The following is a 7,099-nucleotide window of genomic DNA, read 5'->3' as shown; positions in this document are numbered from 1 at the left end:
TGCGGTATACCAGACGACTCTCAAGGGAAAGAATTGCATCTTACTATTTTATATATTTTTTATCCTATCTCAGGTTCTATGTCACTTTCTTCAGGAAATCTTCCTTCCAGCTAGGGTAAATATTGGTACATGGTTGGTGTTACCTCAGCACTCAGCACCATATTCATTACCTCAACCCTTGTCTATCTTTACTGTGGTTGTCTTATCCTTGTCTGTCTCACACACTAGAGAGCAATACCTGCTGTGGTGAATGGCACATCGTAGAGTCTCATTAAATATTGTGACCAGCAAAGTGACTTACACAGAGTAATTACTCAATAAATTTTTTATACAGGATTATTAATAGAAGTGCAATAATTTTATAGATTTCCTGGAATTATTTCTGGAGGTGCAGCTAAATGTGGACATTTCAGTTGTTACCTCAAATCAAATATTGTGAATTGCATAATGCATCATTACCTTCCAAAACAATTTTCCCATTCAGTTCTCTATATCTGTCAAGATATGATCCTTCTCCACACCATGCATGTCTCCCAAAGGGGAGGAGTGGGATATTGCTGCATCTCCAGTGCCACGACAGAGCTTTGCAATTAGTAGGCACTCAAAAAGTAATTGTTGAACAAATAAAATCTTAAAACTTTGGGGTATTACTCAAAGAGTGTCAACTGTATTGGTAATGTTTAGTTTTATGAATGATGAGTACCTAATGCTTGCCATGTTACTTTCTTTAAACCATTTTTTTGTAAATCTGAAATATTTCAGAAATTTTTTCTTGTGGTAAAAGAACATAAAATTTACCATCTTAATTTTTCTTTTTTAGTAAAAGGCAAAAGATGTATTCCATCTTCTATTAGCCATTTAAAAATTTTATTTTATTTCAGTGTTTTTGATATATACATGTATGGGGTACAAGTGTAATTTTGTTACATGCACAGATTGCATAGTGGTCAACTCAGGGCTTTTAGGGTATCCATCACCTGAATAATGTACATTCTACTCATGAAGTAACTCCTCATCACCCTTCTCCCTCCCACCCCCTCATACTTCGGAGTCTCCATTGTCTGCATTCCACTCTCTATGTCCAGGGGTACACATCTTTAGTGCATTTTTTATCTTAACCATTTTAAGTGTACAGTTCAACAGTGTTTACTCTATGGACTTTCTTGTGCGACCCATCTCTGGAGCTTTTTCATCTTGCAAACTGAAACTCTATATACCTGATGAATAAACCTTCAGTCACTGGTGACCACCATTCTCCTTTCCGTTTCTGAGTTTGATTCTTTTAGATACCTCATATAAGTGGAATCATAAAGTATTTGTCTTTTTATGACTGGCTTATTTTGCTTAGCATAATGTCTGCAAGTTTCATTCATGTTGTAGCATGTGATGAGACTTCCTTCTTTTTTAAAGGCTGAATAATATTCTATTGCTTGTATCTACCACATTTTTGTAATCCATTCATCCATCAGTGGACATTAAGGTTGCTTTCACCTCTTGGCTATTTTGCATACTGCTACAATAAACAGGGTGGGTCACAATAAAGTTTTTAAAAACCCAAGCTCATCTTTGACTCATGTGTTACCATGTTCTCATTATGTTTCTCAATCTTTCTTCTATCTCTGCCTTCTTTTCTCATTGACATTTCTTTCAATTTGGTTCAGCTACTCACTGCCTCACATCTGGATTACTAGAACAGTGCTCTAATTTTTCTCTCCCTCTTCAGTCTCTTCTTACTTAATCAGTTTTTTACACTGCCCTCCAATCAACCTTCTTAAAACTGCCATATTAATCACATTAATCTCATGTACAAACCCCCAGTGAATCCTCACTCTGTAGGAAGCAGGGCCTGAATCATAAAGTCCTCCTCTTTCAACTTTATCAACAATTCCTCAACAATTCCTCCTAATCAACAATTTCTACCAGTTGCTAGGGTTCCACCAGGCAGGGAGAGCACAGAGAAGTGGCAGAGGGAGGCTCTGCAGAAAGGGGCAAGTGAGACCAGACGTGGTGGATCACGCCTATAATCCCAGCACTTTTGGAGGCCAAGGAAGGCAGATCACCTGAGGTCAGGAGTTTGAGACAAGCCTGGCCAACATGACAAAACCCTGTCTCTACCAAAAACATACAAAAATTAGCCAGGTATGGTAGAGGGTGCCTGTAATCCGAGGTACTTGGGAGGCTGAGGCAGGAGAATAACTTGAACCCAGGAGGTGAAGTTTGCAGTGAGCCAAGATTGTGCCACTGCACTCCAGTCTGGGTGACAGAGTGTGAGACTCCATCTCAAAAAAAAAAAAAAAAAAAAAAAAAAAAAAAAAAAAAAGGAGGTGGGGGAGGACAGGTGAGCTACTCCCTCAAGGAAGATGCCAAAGGAATTGTTTAGAAATATCATTTGAGGACCCATTAGGCTGAGATGGCTCCAGTACCCTGGTTTCTTATGTAAGCAATTCAATGTAAACAGTAAAATAAAACTTAAGCTTAACCAATCAGAAACAACCAACTAACCTCTAACTAGGAGGATTCCACTTTAATCAATCAAATGTGTTCTTTATCTTGCTTCTGCAAACACCTTATAAAAGTTTTCCCTGCACACCCCTTCCATGAAGCCTAAACCACTTGTGGTTTGGTGCTGCCCAATTCATGAATCACACTCTCCTCAAATAAACTCTTTAAAATTTCAGTTCCCCTAAGTTTATCTTTCAACAGACTGTAGTCAAGATTTGGAGTTCCCAGAGTAAAGCTGGTGAAACACATTTGGGGTAAAAGTTAAGGCAAAAGAGGAGGATGAACAAAAGGAGTCTCTCTCTCTCACACACACACACATACAATGACAAAGTAGAGAGTCACAGGACTGGGGATTGAGAACGAAGTCACATCCATCTCCAGTCAGTCAGTCAATATTCCCAGTACAAAACCAAAGGCAGGAAACTAAACTGGCTCATCCAGGAGTCAGGGACAGGGAATTCGGATAACTCAGAGAAGGAAGCAAGGCATGGCTCGTTGGCGTGTTCCAACTGCCCTTGTTCATCTGATCCTAACTTGTTCTTAAGTAACTTCTATGCTTTAAACTGCTGACACATTATATATTTATATATGTGGTTTTTAAAAGAATAACCAAAAAAATCTCCAAATAAATACAGATACATATACATGAATAATCTTTCCCATAATATTAAAAATTAATTCCAAACATAAACTTTAATGCTGCATAATATTCCACTCTATTTATTTGTATTTATATGAATATCTTTGTGCATAATCTGCTTATTTCCAAAAAGGTGGATTCCTAAAAGTAGGCCTGTGCGTCAATAGATTCAAACAACTTTGAGATTCTTTATACATATTGTTTAATTTCCTTCATAAATACATACCAGTGTACAAGACCCTGGTTCTCCACTCTTCCTAACACTGAGCATTGTGAACCACTACTGTATTTACCATCCTCACCTCATGCACAAATAAGATTAGGGAAGAGAGTAAATTTGCACAAAAAAGAACAACCAAGATGAATAAGCAGAACAACTAGCTGCAGAGAAAACAGATGTAAATCAGAAGATAGAAGGGAGTTTTACAATTTCTTGTTGATATCCTCAGAGAAATATAAGAAGATATTGAAACCATAAAACAAAACCGTAGGCTGCTATCAAAAAGGAACTATGCTAGAAAAATATATTCCTTGGTAATTAAAAAATACTATTGCCAAAATGAAAAATTTAATAGAAGTACTGAGAAAGATGTGTAAACCTCTCTTAAGGTGTAAACCTCTCATAAGGTAGAGCAAGAGAAAAAAATGGCAGAATATCAAGTGGTTACTATCTGGTCTGGCCTTTCTGAACACTGAAAATAACAATATAGCTTTCAGACACTGAACTGGGAGAGAATGGATGGGAAGGTGAAGTATAAGGATCAAAAATGTCCATCTCTTAAATCAATGGGTCGAGAAAGTTGGCAAAGCAAAGAAGACAGGATAACACATATTACTTAGAGTAGGAAATGTGTGAACCAAAAGTGTCTGTAGACAGGTCTCAATCAATTTAGAAAGTTTACTTTGCCAAGGTAAAGGACGGACCCGTGACACAGCCTCAGGAGGTCCTGACGACATCTGCCCAAGGTGGTCAGGGTACAGCTTGGTTTTATACATTTTAGTGCAGTGGTGCGATCTTGGCTCACTGCAACCTCCGCCTCTTGGGTTCAAGCAATTATCTGCCTCAGCCTCCCGAGCAGCTGGGATTACAGGTGCCCACCACCACGCCCAGCTAACTTTTTTTTGTGAGTGTGTATTTTTAGTAGAGACGGGGTTTCACCAGTTGGCCAGGCTGGTCTTGAACTCCTGACCTCATGATCCACCCGCCTTGGCCTCCCAAACTGCTGGGATTACATGCATGAGCCACCGCACCCAGCCCAAAAATTCTTGAAGACAGCCAGAGGCCAAATTCAACAGATGAAATACTTAAAAAGTATTTTGTACCTTTCTCCCAACACATTATGTATTTGACATGAACATCTGATGATGACTTGACCCCACCTATCAAAAACGTCATTCTTTCTTCTAAGATATTAAGGCCCATAAAATTATTCAACCCCCATAATACTCAGATATATATATTTATTCTATGAATTACTCCTCTGCAGGAAGAAAAATCTTTGCCTGAAAAAAAAAATCTGTTGCCTGCCCATACAAAGCTGTTCTCCCGTTTGTTCAATTTGGTGAGATCATACATATAGGAACACTTTTTCTTATGCATTTATTACAGTTATGCATATTACAAGCAATGCCCCAGAGTCTCACTGTCCAAAGTACTGAGGAAGAAACTACACTGTGGCTGCTACTGTATTCTAATTACACATATATTGTATATATTTTGGAAGAGTATTCTCTTGCTTGTTGTCCAGAGGTCTCTCTTTTGATTTAACCTTCTTATTAAGTGAAATGGATAATTTTAAAAAGCATCGCTGTCTGCCAAAAAGGGACTATCCTGGTAGAATGGAAAAATATGTTGCCTTGAAGAGACAGTATTGCATCTGAAAGCACCTTGCTTTACACCCCAGGCAGTGTGCAAGTGTTGCTCTCACACAGCATTTCCTTTCTCTCTCCCATACCTGAGGCACAAACAGAAGGAGAGAAAGAGGTGGGGCACGGTGGCTCACACCTGTAATTCCAGCACTTGGGGATGCCAAGGCGGGTGGATCACCTGAGATCAGCAGTTTGAGACCAGCCTGGGCTACATGGCAAAACACTATCTCTACTAAAAATACAACAATTAGCCAGGCGTGGTGGTGGGCACCTGTAATCTCAGCTACTTCGAAGACTGAGGCAGGAGAATCGCTTGAACCTGGGGGGCGGATGTTGCGGTGAGCTGAGATCGTGCCACTGCACATCACTGAACTTCAGTCTGGGCAACAGAGCAAGACTCCATCTCAAAAGAAAAAAAAAAAGAAAATGAGAGAAAGAGAAAAACATAAGTAATCAGCTCCTTTGCTATTTCAAACAAGTATTTGAAGATAATCAGAGATGTTCTAGAAACTATTGATAGCGAAAGGTTAAGTGTTCTCTTTCATCTCAGAACCTCCAATGACTACCTCCTCTGTTGCAGCTGCTAAGAAACACAAATGCTTTTCAATACAGCATCCCTCCTAAGTTTACTCTTACACCGAATCAAAACTAATGAACTAAATTTACAGAACTGTTTGAAAGAAAAAGTGTACATGTAAGCAATCCAGAGGGTCACAAATGCCAGTGAACATGAATCTTTGCTAAGGCATTGGGATATTCCTTTCTTCTTTGTTTCAAGGACTAAGAGAAGACTTAGTTCGGAAGTGACACTTGAAAGGAATGGCAAAAAGCTTTTGTTGTCATCCCCCTCCTTATCATCTCATTGACCACAGGGCCATTTTTCCTACCTGGCAGCCAGTGAGAGCCAAGTTTGTTATATAATCTGGAAGACTTTTGGGTATTTTAGAATAGGTACTGTTAGAGGCTAGTTTTTAAAGTGATTTATTGAGTTTGAGCTTCTCAGCTTCTTTAATATGTCTCTGGAACACAATGGTGCCTGCAGCTAGGTACTAGTAGGTATCAATTAAATTTTACTTCCAGAAAAATTTTAATTAAGTGAGAAATATCTCAGAAGAGTGAAATTTGGAATACAGATGTTTCTACCAAAATTGGCACCTACAGCATTTCAGTCGGCAAATTCCTCTTGGGTTTTTGTTGTTGTTGTTGTTGTTGTTGTTGTTTTTTGAGACGGTCTCACTCTGTTGCCCAGGCTGGGGTGAAGTGGCAGGATCTCAGCTCACTGCAACCTCCGCTTCCCAGGTTCAAGCAATTCTCCTGCCTCAGCCTCCCAAGTAGCTGGGATTACAGGCACCTGCCACCATGCCCAGCTAATTTTTTGTGTTTTTGGTAGAGATGGGATTTCACCATGTAGCCTGGGCTGGTCTCCAACTCCTGACCTCAAGTGATCCTCCCACCTGGGACTCCCAAAGTGCTGGGATTACAGGCATGAGCCACTGTGCCAGCCAATTTTTTTTGTTAATTCACCGCCCCCCCACCCCAACCCTTTCTCCAAGATCAATAAATTACAGACTCTTTTCACCACTGTACTCTAGGAATAACTTCACCGACCACAAATGCAGTGCTCTGTGAAGCTGTTCACCATGATTGAACACAATGTCAGCAAACCACCTTGTGACAGTAGACTGATAAAACAACAGAAAAAGAAAACTCCTAAACCCACTGCCTGTGTAGCTTTGAGTCATCATGAATAATTTTAAGAAAATTGTCTAAAATGTCTCATAAGAGAAGTATGGTATCACGATGGCAGCAGTAGTACTTTGGTGTACATTTCTGAGAAATTTAATTTGGGTTATAAAGTTGCATAAGAATGGTGCGGGCATAACCTCATCAATCTCAGTTTTGAAAAGAACAGGAAAACAGCATTTCCATCTTTTTAAGGAGTTCTAGGAAGCTATACTATTAAAGAATGGAGAATTTTATATATCAATTCTGGAGAATTTGTCTTGAATCTGTGAGAAATATTATGCTTTAATTTTTAGGACAACAGCATTCTCCTCTGATAATTTTTAGTTCTCTCACTACCATCAC

The sequence above is a fragment of the Macaca mulatta genome, chromosome 17, assembly GCF_049350105.2.
Source record: "Macaca mulatta isolate MMU2019108-1 chromosome 17, T2T-MMU8v2.0, whole genome shotgun sequence".
NCBI classification, from domain to species: Eukaryota; Metazoa; Chordata; class Mammalia; order Primates; family Cercopithecidae; genus Macaca; species Macaca mulatta.
This window is presented reverse-complemented; position numbering follows the sequence as displayed.